This window comes from Corvus hawaiiensis, chromosome 1 (genome assembly GCF_020740725.1).
Source record: "Corvus hawaiiensis isolate bCorHaw1 chromosome 1, bCorHaw1.pri.cur, whole genome shotgun sequence".
In the NCBI taxonomy this organism is placed as follows: Eukaryota; Metazoa; Chordata; class Aves; order Passeriformes; family Corvidae; genus Corvus; species Corvus hawaiiensis.
The window spans coordinates 63270352-63282235 of record NC_063213.1 but is presented as its reverse complement, the minus strand read 5'-3'; the positions used below and the strand labels follow the sequence as shown (position 1 = coordinate 63282235).

Sequence of the window (11884 nt, the reverse complement as noted above, 5' to 3'; positions counted from 1 at the left end):
AAAAACCAGAGTTTCCTTTTTTGTCAAAACAGGAGTTGGCTTGAACCAAAGTCACATAAATGGTACCAACAAACTTTGTGGTATTTAAAATCCCTGCATGCATTCAAACCCTGTGGCCTATCCCTGGTAAAAACAATAGGGCCGGAAAGTCAGGCAGCCCTTACAGAATATTTTGTTGTGTTTAGAATCCACAGTGTATGCTAAGATGGTGGCTCTGTCACATGCATGTATGTAGCAGAGGTAGGCAGAAGGAGATCTGACTACTCTGCTGATTTTGAGGCTCCAGAGTAATTCAGGTGAGTCCTGTGGTTGGAAGTCCCTGTTTAAAGTTTCTTCTAGTCCTGTTCAGAACAGGGACAGGAAACTTGATCTTCTGCATCAAGCCAACTGTGTTCACTTCCAAAAGTGTGCAGGGAAAATGAGGAGGACTTGGCCTGCCATGACAGGGTGCTCCAGTACGAAGGCAGCCTTGGGCCAGGCTGTGGTTTGAATCATCTCAGAGAGGGCTCTAGTCACTTAGGGCTTTCTCTAGGCATGGCCAGAAATTTCACCCAGGGTTTGAGGAAACTCTTGCAGGATGGGTTTTCTTGCTTGCTTTGCTTTGTTTTTCTTTTTTTTTTTCCTTCTGGAAACTAATGGGTTTTCGTGAAAAAAACCATACTTCCTTCTTGATGACATTTGATTCAAGCTCTGAAAAACTCCTGATCATCGTTAGTGGGCACTGTTTTTTAATTTTTTTTTTAGGTGAGTTTTACTAGCAGTACAGTTTATTTGAATACCTTACATTGGTACTAAAATGAAGGTCCTTTTATAAATACGTCAGTGAGGTTAAAACAGGTAATTCTATTTCTTGCTTTAGTATCCTGCTGAAGTAGTACTTCAAATCTCTGTTGTTGGGGAAGATGAAACAGGAAAGCCTTATAAATATGATTGCCTGACAAAAGATTTTGGGAATATGAAAACTACAGGCAACATTGAAATGAAAGCCACTTTCGAAATACCAAGTCTTAGTTACTGAACAACTGGAAAACAATGGTATGGCCAACTGAAGGTAATCCCCTCTTGATTGAACAATACCCTCTGCTTGCAAACAGGTCCAAGGGTCAGAGCAGACCCTACTAGATCAGCAGAAGGGGTCCAAAGAGTAGTTTTTAGAAGTTAAGATGTAACACTCTATGGTAATATAAGAACTCTTATAGGCTGTATGTAAATGCTATAGGATTTGTATCTTGTATTAGATCGGTTAGTGACAATTAGAATATTCAGTGCAGAAGATGATTTATTGTATTGTAACCAGGACTTCAGACACTCTTACTACTTCTTCTTCACTCTCTTTGCTCTTACACTCTCTCTCTCTCTCTCTTACCCGCTTACTCTCTTGCTCTCTTGGGCCTGCTCCGAGCTGAGTCTGGCAGCTCTGAGCAGTGCCCCTATACCCACGCCCTTTGCAATAAACCACATGTTCCAAGATCTGCTTACAGAGATCTCTCGTCTCCGACCGTCCGTAACCTACACTCTGTGCCTTAATTTCCCTTCTCCCATTGCTTGCCTCCTCCATAAAAATTCTTTGGAACTAGATTTTTACTACTTGTGCTAGGAAACGGAACTCTGATCTCACTTGGATCTTTGTATTGGTATAATGCAAATAATGCTCTATTTATTGGAGTACCTTTAATAATTATTTTGAGGTATCTTATCAGCTACATTAGCCACTGAGCCTATTAGAAAGGTGAAGCCTTTGGATGAATTAACCAGATGAACAGATACAACTTACACACTTATAATAAAATTCACTCTTTCCAGAAAATTAGAGTACCATCTTGCAGACTGTTGGAATGATGCTGCCTAATGGCATATTCCTTCTGTCACAGAATAGTTGCAGATCACTCCCTAGTGAACTGAAGAGTCCTACAGGATAGCAGATGGATCAGGAGTGCCCCTGGAGTGAAGTCTCTTTGGGTTCAGGAGGTTTCTTTTCAAACACCTGGAGCTGAACTTGCCTCTTGTATTTCCTCTTTCAGCAGAAATGTGCCTACAGGCTTGTTGAAACAACCTGCCAGGACAAAAAACAAGTCCCCCTTGCGTGGGGGCAGCTGTATTCACTGTAACGTTGTGCCTCCAAGAAGGCTCCTATCCCCATTCCTGGACAACAGCAGGTGCTTGGTGAAGAGTGTAAGAAGGGTGACACGAGCATGGTGACATGTCTGAACACCCTCTGGTTTTTCCATGGCCCTTGACCATGGCTGGTCATGGCTCAAGCTGGCACGGGGACCTGCCAGTGTGAAGGCAGACATTGGTGTGATGTGTAAATCCAGAGCCAAGCCTGAAGGGAGGGGAGGGCAAGGAGGCACACACAAACATGAAGAAGAAGAGTTGTCCCCCAGGCAGGCTGGAGCTTGCCTGAAACATTATTTAACAGGAGGCTTCATCTACCTGGAACGTGCTGTCTCCAGTACAGTCCTGCCTGATCACACCCATACCAGCCTTTGCTCTTCAATAGCTGTTCAAATGCACTGGCTATCATATCGGGTTTTGCTACTGGCTCTTTTTGGTAAGTCGTATTTAGTGATCTCACCCTTCATGGGAGAAATGTGGCTGTTAGGATTTGGTCTCTGTTAGGTGTTTGATTTGGGGTTCCCCTGATCTTGGATCAATGTTCTCTGAATTGCAGAGGCTACAGGCTACCGTCTAGCATAATTTAGGAACAGAAAAATATGGCACATAGGTGCAATCGCACCCAGCCCTTTTATTGGTATATACAGCGTAGCTGTGATCTTGAAGGAGCATGTTCCCAGGGGCTCCATGTGTTGTTTAGTGTTAATGGCAAGTCATAAAATCCTAACCCAGGCTTCCTCCTGAGCCTGAGTGCCTCTGCTGGTAGCCTGCTGCTCTTGCTCCAGGCTCTTCCTCTTCACGCATTCAAATGCTTTTATTTTATGTGGTTGGATGTAATGGGACTCACCTGTTTTAACTGCCAAGCTAAGTCAGCAAAATAACCTTGAATCTCTGTGAAGATTTCTTCTAGTCTCCTGCAATCACTGGATTACTGCTCTCCTCCCCAAAATGCTAACATCTCCTTCCCTGCCACCAGAGAAAATCCAAAGCCCTCTAAACCATCAGTGCAAGAATTAAAGCTGTCACAGTCATACAGTTTCCATAGGTAGCACTTTTCATGTTGGTTAATGAACTTTTTGAGGGCCTTATTACTATGGCAGTAGAATTGCTTGGTGGCTTGTGTGGAACAAATAAAACGGGACTAAAATTGTGACTGCAAAAGTTTAAAGGAATACAGTTACTGTGTGTTTGTTAATTCTATCTTTGCAGGAGGATAGCAGCTGCTTTTCTTTTCTTTTTTAACAGATGGAGTGATTTCTCATGTAGTGTTACAGTAATGACCAACGTGACACAGAAGGAAAATTCTGTGACAATATGGTGAGCAAGATCTTATTGACAGCTCCACTTGGTTGTAATTTGTAAGCTCTATACTATTGCTCTATTCTTTTTTTTCTCCCCCCACCTCCCAAATGCTGCTTGTCTTTTCTGCCATATAGAATTAGATTTCAAGCTGAATCAAACAGTTTAATTTGAAGGACTCTTAGCTAAAAGCTGTTCAAAATGCTCACAAGAGTTTACACCCCATCACAAGTTTAAAAAACAAAAAAATAAAAAAGCATTGCATTATGAAACGGTGCGAAAATTATCCTGTATTTAATGTCTCTGTTGCGACAGCTGCCTTGATTCCTTCTGTAGCAGCTGATGCCTTCTCAAGGAAGGGAATTTCCCCCTTTGCAAAAGGAAGCTTAGCCCTAGCATGAAGGAGGACACAGCCCAAATGTAGGCCATGAATGACCAGAGAGTAGTGCTTGTAGCTTGCCCTATGACTAAACGGTGTGCAGGGGCTGGAAATAAGCCCAAGGACATGATTGCCAACCAAAATCTGTGACTTCTGCCATGCATAGAGGTGCCCACACAAATGCCACCATCCATTTGTAGAGGAGCTGAAAATCTACCTGGAGACCCCCACCCACAGCCCCTCTTTTGCAAGACAGCATTAATTTTGTCACTATGTGCATTGCTCCATTAGGTAAAAGGATCTACAAGTCCCCATAAGCTTCTCAGCTACCTTTATGGGGAATAAGCCACAAGGCAATCCATTTATGGGGCAGATAGAATGTTGTTCTATTCTTCCTTTGAATCTATTAAATTTGAAACTTGAAAAAAAAAAGAAGAATGTTTGTTAGCTTGATACTAGCAAAGTAAAAAGTACAGTGGAAATCTTTTTTCCTAAAGGGAACGTTGCAAAATAACAGAGATGCTATTTTTCTGTGGATGATAAGGACGATAGAACCATCCAGTGGATTCGGCAGCAGTGTAAAGCAGAACTGCAGAGACTATCAGGCCAGTATGAGGACAGGTGAAGCCTGCACATGCTGCAGTCCTGACCTTCTCTGCTCCTGAGGGTTCTATAACCATCCTTGTTCCTGAGCACTGTGGACAGGCAAATTCTGCTCTTGGAAACGGTTCCCTAAAAAATAGTCCCAAGGGTTGGTTTTCATGCTTGCTACCAAATGCCAGTGGCTCTAACAATCCTACTGCACAATGTGTACAGTGCTAACACAGCCATTTCTTTATAACAGGGAGAAATGCCCCTAAGAGAGACATTTGCCTTTACAGTTCATAAATGGGACTTAACTTTTTGTGTTTTCTACACACACAAAATGAGGCTTTTTTGATCTCTATAGCAGATTTAACTTTAATTTCTGGAATTAGTGGAAACTTGTGATAGTGTTTTTCAGAAGGTTAGTTTGAATAGGGGGAGATTAGACTGATTCTTTATTTCGCATTAACTGCCTTTAAAATTTCTCCAAGTGAAGGGCTACCAGCCTGCTGCTCAGTGACTAATAAATTTGATTCATCCTCACTCCCCACAGGGTTATCCTCCTTCTTACTAATGTTTGACATTTTACATTTTAATTAAAATCACCCTCCAAGCAGCAAACCACTAAGAGAGTGACAGATATTCCTACTGCAACAGGATATAAGAAAAAGGGCAATTTGCTAACTGTATCTTCTTCAATAGTGCCTCTCACTTATTTGCTACGTGAGCACCTAATGCCTGTGTGTGTGTATGTGTGTGTGAGACAAGACAATGCCTATCTTAACATTCAGGGTGTTTCCAGTGTCCAAAGACACTATCTTTTAATGTCTGCATTTCAGTAGGAGCAACTGGGACTCAGGAGTAGCAGTGCTTGCTTGATGCTATATCCTTCCCTCCTCTTAGGCTACAAGTTGTGTAGCTTAAGAGAAGGGAGAAAGGGCAAAGAAGAACGAAGTAATTGTAAGCTTTGAAAGCAATTGCGATAAAAATACTGCACATTGCCTCATCTGGCTGATGGCTGCCCCAACCACTGATGATAGGCTGGTTTTGTGGGACTTTCCTGCAGAGAGGAGCAGAAAGAGGATGACTGGTGGATAAATAAACCTGGTGAACAGGTGTAGAGAGGGGGTGTGTGTAAAGACCTGTATTAGTCAGCACATTAAAACATCACAAGAAGCTGAAGAGCAGGCAGCAAAGCTGGTGTCAGTGGCAGCATGGAGGAGATACTTGGTGGGAGATGAAGCCAGAGGCTGGAGTGCATACAAAAGGTGTGGGGTGCACGAAGCTGGAGATCAACATTACAGTGTGCTTAGAAGGAAGAGGAGCTGATGCCATTGCAAAGGATTAATATCCCTTGCAGAGGGAGTCTGTGGGCCTCAAGAAGGGAAGTAACAAATGTTTTGATTATTTGAACAGAACAAAGGACGACCTGAAAATAGAGCAATGGGGTTTTTCTAACTGCTCTGTACATAAGTCAGAGAAAGGATAATCCATGGAAGTTGCCCTCTAGTGTACAGAGCTTGATGACAAAATGATGGTAGAGCCAAAGAGACAAGGATGGATTCAGGCAGAGGGACAGAGCAATGCTGTAAATACATTGAGGAATCGTTGCCTGACTCTATATGGAGAGGCAGAGGAGGGAAAGACATTTATCCGCTTCCTGAGGAACAAGCATGAAACCCAGAACATACCCATTGCTTATGAATCTTATCTACCTTTGACAGAGAGCTCTGGTGAGATGTGTCCAGGTGTTCATGACAAACCAATTTTTTTTAGATAGCAGTGGTTGGACATGTACAATGTAAAAAATTCCATGTTTCCTCATGCAGTTTAAGTGGCAAGGTTGTGATAGGGCAGTGTCACAGCCTACACCTCACTTGTTTCTAACCCAATGCAGCATCTTCCTGATTCTCACTTGTGTCTCTTCCTCCATCTCAAACCCAACAAAAAAAAAAAATTTTCTCATATGTACCAAGTCTGCTGATATTTAGAATTTGATTTCAAATGTTTTTAGAAAAGACAGTGTGCAGGAAGATCTTGCGAAATCCTGCAAGTTACAGGCTTGTCTGGGCTTTTCTGCATTATGATATGAAACCCAAAGGAATAGTGGAGAAATGACAACTCCCTTTCATGTGATATTCTGGCTGCCCTTAGGAGATGAACAGTGGAATATGTGACTCCTTAAGAGAAATATACTGAATAAAGAAGAAGGCAGCTTAGATATAGTGGTATGAATATATGGGGAAAGAGAGAAAGCTGTAAGGTGAGGTTTTGCATTCACAGCTCATTTCTCCTCCCTTCTGGAACAGAAAAGTCAGAGAAACATGGTAGTTTCTCTTGAACAGCTTAAATGAACTGCATTTCAGCATCACCAAAAGCAATCAAGTGGGATGGACTGGTCTCCTGTAACTCCAGGGAGAGACCTGTTTTTGGTTTGCTGGAATCGCTGCTAGGTAACAAAACCTGTGTGTCATGTCCCCTTGGAAATAAAAGCTTGATGAATAAAAGTTGCTCTAAGAAAATAGTGTTTGTGTCTCCTCATGACTTGGTCCTTAGGAGGCAATTAACAAAAAATGCTAGAGGCGCCCCCTCCCATCCTGATGTCTCAATTTTGTGTGGAGGAGGCTCTTGTGTCAGCCCTGGTAGAACCACCTGGACTTCCTGAGTGCCATTGCTGGGTGTCTTTGTGTGGTTATGATGGAGAGGATTCGGGATGTTTTCAGAAGCAAGTTTCTTTGAAAACTGCAGGGGCGTGTGGATGCTTGGTCAGACTTTTTGAGTGCACACAGGTATGTGAAAATAGGAAGCAGACACCAGGTCTCCAGGAAGATGGGTGCAATGCTGTACAGATTCTTACTCTCCGTCAGCCATTCCTCAGATATGTTGAGTCATAAGTTAGTCTACAGAGGCATGTGGAAAGAAAGAAAGAAACCCAAGCTAGCTAGATGATCTGAATTTAAAGTGGACTGATTAAATTCCATTAAATCCCTATGTAGATGTCCTTGTTCAGAATTAAGGTAAAGTAAGATAAGTCTCATAAAGGCCAAGTTAATTCTGAAGGAGAATATGTACACAGAGATTTAATGCGTTTTTAACTAATCCATTTTAGCAGTTAATTCAGATTAACTGTACTCAGTTTTCCTCTCTGACAAAGCCCTTCAAGGGAATGAGATATGGAAAAACACCAGTCTGAGCAGTGCAATGTTTTTAAACATCCCACGCTGTTGATTACAAAGCAGATAATTGGTGCCACAGCACTCCTGTACTGAATGACTGCATGCAGACCTACCTGTGTGGGTGCTGTCAGAGGGGACAGTGGTGTTGGGAAGGACTTGCTAAGAGCATCCTTGCTTCCAGGAAAGTGCTTTGAGAAATGCTGAAGCATGCTGGCAAGGCCTTGGCTAACCTGCTGCTACAAGGAATTTTGATCATTAATGAGGTGTCTGTGCTAGCAAAGTGAATCCTCCTCACAATGAATGTGGAGTCAGCTGATACCTGTGTCTGCCCATTCTTTGTGTGCCAGAGATGCAGGGTGAATGTTAATGGTTTCCCTCCTACCTAGAGTGATGTATTCTTGGGCCAAATCCTGTCTTCACTCTTTTGTGTAAACAAAGCATTGCTTAGCCCTGTGCAGTCTCTAGATTAAAAAGTCAAAACCTGGAGTTCAAGCTTTACTATTGATTTTAAAAATATATTGCAAACAATAGTTTAAAAGGAAATGGGAGATTATGAATAAATAATAAGGTGCATAGGTGTACAGGGAAAATACAGCAGTCCATAAATATAGTTAAGAATTCAGTTTTACAGTAAAAAGAAAGGGCATTAAAATGTAGATGACTAAAGCAATATGTGTGCAGAGGAATAATAATATACCATGAATTAAAATCTGCAACTATTGGGGACTAAATTGCTTTTACTACTCTATACATTTTTTTAAAGTACCTAGAGGCCTCCAGGTAAAAGTACTAAAATAAAAATATTATTATTATGGATTTTTGGGGGGCAGATGAGTTGGAACTCAAGGATGTCTCCTGTCTTTTAGCTCTATTGCATGTGGTTAAACACACTGGGCCAAATTTATCCCTGGCCTGCTATATTTACTGTTGAAAGCACTTTGGAAAAGTGCATATTAAACCTATATGTTAAAAAGCACTGATTTTTGAGCAGGCATTTAAGGCCAGGCAGTAAAATCAAAGACGTTCTCTCAGGTCAGTTTAATTTTGGGTGAGGGGAGCAATTGCTCAGTCACATTGGTCCAGTGAATCTGAAACAACAGTGTGTGAAAAGATATGGTGGCAAAATAATGGCTCCTTGTGGGATAAGTGCTAATGCTAATCACTGGCTAGGCTATTTCTCAGTTTTTACTCATGGATTTTATCCTGTTTTTTTCACTGATTATTATTCTGCCTCAGTAACCACCAACGTAACTTTTCGCCCTGTTTCACAGGGAAATTTAAGGCCAACTTTTTCTGCTGCACTATGAAGTTCATGTAGGAAAATTTTTCACAGAATTGCTTAGGTTGAAAAAGACTCCTAAGACCATCAAGTCCAACCATTAACTTAACACTGCCAAGTCCATCACTAAACCATGTCCCTCAAGGCCACAAATACATGTATTTTAAAGACCTCAAGGGATGGTGACTCAATCATCTATCTGGACAGCCTGCCCCAGTGCTTGACAACTCTTTCTGAGAATTTTTTCCCCCTAAGATTCAATCTGAACCTCTCTTGGAGCAACTTTGAGGCTGTTTCCTCTTGTCTTGTTGCTGGCACTTGGGAGATGAGACCACCCTCCACCTGGCTACAACCTGTGGAAGGGAGCTGGCATGTTGGGGCTCAGCGTGGCTTTTGCTCAGCACTTGTGCAAGCATGCAAGCTGCTGCAGCGTTAGCCCTCATACTTGAGTGGAAGAGGATGTGGTGCTGGGGTGAGCCATGGCACCCAAATCAGCACTGCTGAGTACCCAGAGAGAGAAATGGTCAGGGACAGAGCTGGAAACTAAGACTGGTCAATGTGGTCACCACGGTGACCATAATGAAGCTATCACATAAAAACCCTGGGAAGAGGCTGAACTTGTCCATGGCAGGCAGCAGAGTTGGAAGAGGTTTTGATCCCAGCCTTTTTCTCCCTGGAGGAGCAGGAAACCACACATGGCCACTTCGAGGCTTTGTCCTATTTTTGTCCCCTTCATTTAAATGCTGTGGTCTGCAAAGAAGGACAAGGGAGGTTTCATTCTTGTCTGCCCCTGTTTTGCATCTGTGCTGCATCAAGATTTGTGTGTGTGTGAGACTTAGAATCTGTGTAGTGAGTTAATGGGGTGCACATATGAAGAGGTATCTCTCTTTCCTAGATGCTCTCAGATGCATCGCCATGTAGTACTTGCCTTTTGCCTTTTATTTCTATTTCTGGTAGTTGAAAGTATCCCACTAGTTGCCATGCAAGCAGCTTGTACCTCATATGGCTTGGGTTTGTTACCCTGCACTTTCCTGTGGGGAGAGGCTCTTGAACTCAGTGCAGAGGCTGCGTTTTTATTGGCAAAATGGCTTCAATGCACAAACGGTGTGAGGGGAAGCTCAATTTTCTGTTCACTTTAAAGTATATGGATCACCCAGGCTAAAAGGATTCAGCTGTTTCCAGCAGCACCTTCACAGACATTTCTGTGATGGCTGCTGTGCCTCCTGGGAGGTTCGAGTCCAGTGGATAATGCCCTGCTGTGCTGCTTCGGCACAAGATGCCTGCCAGAAGTCAGTCCGCTCCTACCGAGATCAAGGTAGAGCTGCCACTGATTTTTAAGGCTGCATGGCTACAGACTAGATCAGGTGTGCAAATCATTCCTAGGGATCATGCTTTTTTTTCGTTACAAGTGTGAAAATAAGGTTATCCTCTCAGATAGGCAATTTCAGCCCCTCTTATCCTTCAAGCTGAGGAAAGCCCTTTCTTATCATATCCTTTTCTTAATTGCTGTTTCCTGAAGAGAGGTAGCTGAGTATGGAGGAGCAGGGCTGTCTGTATTTTGACTGTATAGCAATGCAATTTTGTTAAAACTGTGAATCAGGCAATTGGATCAATAGAAGAAAAAATTACCCAATGCTTCCATGCAAAGCTCAGTGAGACAAAAAGAGCAACTCTCCATCAGCTCAGGGCCTGAGCATATTCTCTCTCCAGTGATGCAAGCAATATAATTACTTTATTCCAAGTGAAACTGTTCCTAAAAGTGAGGAACAGCAGACAGAGCCAACTGTCCTGGTGACCCAGTTTGAGACCTGGTGTCATCTGCACAGTGGTTCCACACTGGTGTTATGAAAAAGCAGGTTCAAATGCAACGCTGCTGCCCATGCTGAGGGGTCTCAGATGCCTCTCCTCTGATGCTCCCAGTGATGGAGGAGCCAGGACTGGCAGCCTTCAGCATGGCAGGACAAGGGTAGCTCAGGCCCTCTGTACTGTGGCAGGATTCTCAAAATAAACCCTGCAAATCGCTTTTGGGGAATTCACTGTACCCAGAGGAACTCCTGGCCTGGGCAAGCTCTTCCCTGCCATCCATCCTCATGGTCATCCTCCAGTGGCACAGACATCATGAGCTCACATCTGGGTTCAATAGTTCTACCCTTTGGTTGTCCCTGGCACTGAAGTCTGTCTTTCTGCTCCTGTTTCTGTTCCAGAGAAAGGCAAGTGATGTTTTGCCCATTCGATGGGTTGGTTGTGAAGATGTAAAGCCCTTTGGAGGAGATAAGTCCTGCCGGCATCCTATTTTGCAGAGCCTTATGCCTCACCCTGGATTCGAAGCACTGAGATCTGCCAGCCACTTTTCCAAGTCAGGAGCTGAAAACATCTGCATGGAGCGGGACTGACACATCTTGGGCATGGTGCTGGGGAGATAAATATGACAAAGGGAGAAGAAAAAGTAATACCACCTCACTTTTTCCTCTCTCCTTTTTTTTCAGATGGTAGGTTTTGCTCCCTTCCTTGTTGCAGAGGTAATGGAGGGCAGCAGTGGCGTGCCCAGGATGCCTTTGGGGTCATGGCAGCTGCTGTGACTAAAGGGGAGCGTGGTGGGCTGGCTGGATCAGGGAGTGTGCTTGCAGGAGGCAGCAAAAGTTTACATTTGTGAGAGCAAAATGAAGAAGCATGGGATTGGAGAACACTGGGTGCTGCCATACAAGCACCATAGCCCCAAGTCTAATGGGTAATAGAGTCATTAATTCTGCTGATTAACTTGGCCTTGGGGTTCATGGAAATGACATCCACCTCCTTTATTTTTTTTCTTCTTTCTTTTTTTTTTTTAAGCTCAAACTGTGGAACGAGGGAGCATAAAAAAACAAGCTAATTAGAGAGAAATCAGGAGAAAAGAAGCAGGGAGAAAAGAGAAGACAGTCTGAGCATTAATGAGACTGATTTGGGAAGAGGATGTGACAAGCTCTTCAAAAGCATTATTGTCAAATGTGTCACTGTTTCATAGACGGCTACTGCTACCTTTGAGCTTCACGCTGATAGTTAATGATTTGAAAC

At 43.1% G+C, this 11884-nt stretch overlaps 1 long non-coding RNA gene across 1 annotated transcript; it reads left to right on the top strand.

The window, feature by feature from the left end:
- Positions 1-2469: 2469 nt before the first annotated feature.
- LOC125322721 lies at positions 2470-11455 on the top strand. The gene is made up of 3 exons (XR_007202253.1): positions 2470-2551; positions 3361-3432; positions 11038-11455. It is a non-coding gene; the product is annotated as an uncharacterized LOC125322721 (long non-coding RNA).
- The last annotated feature ends 429 nt before the right edge of the window (positions 11456-11884 follow it).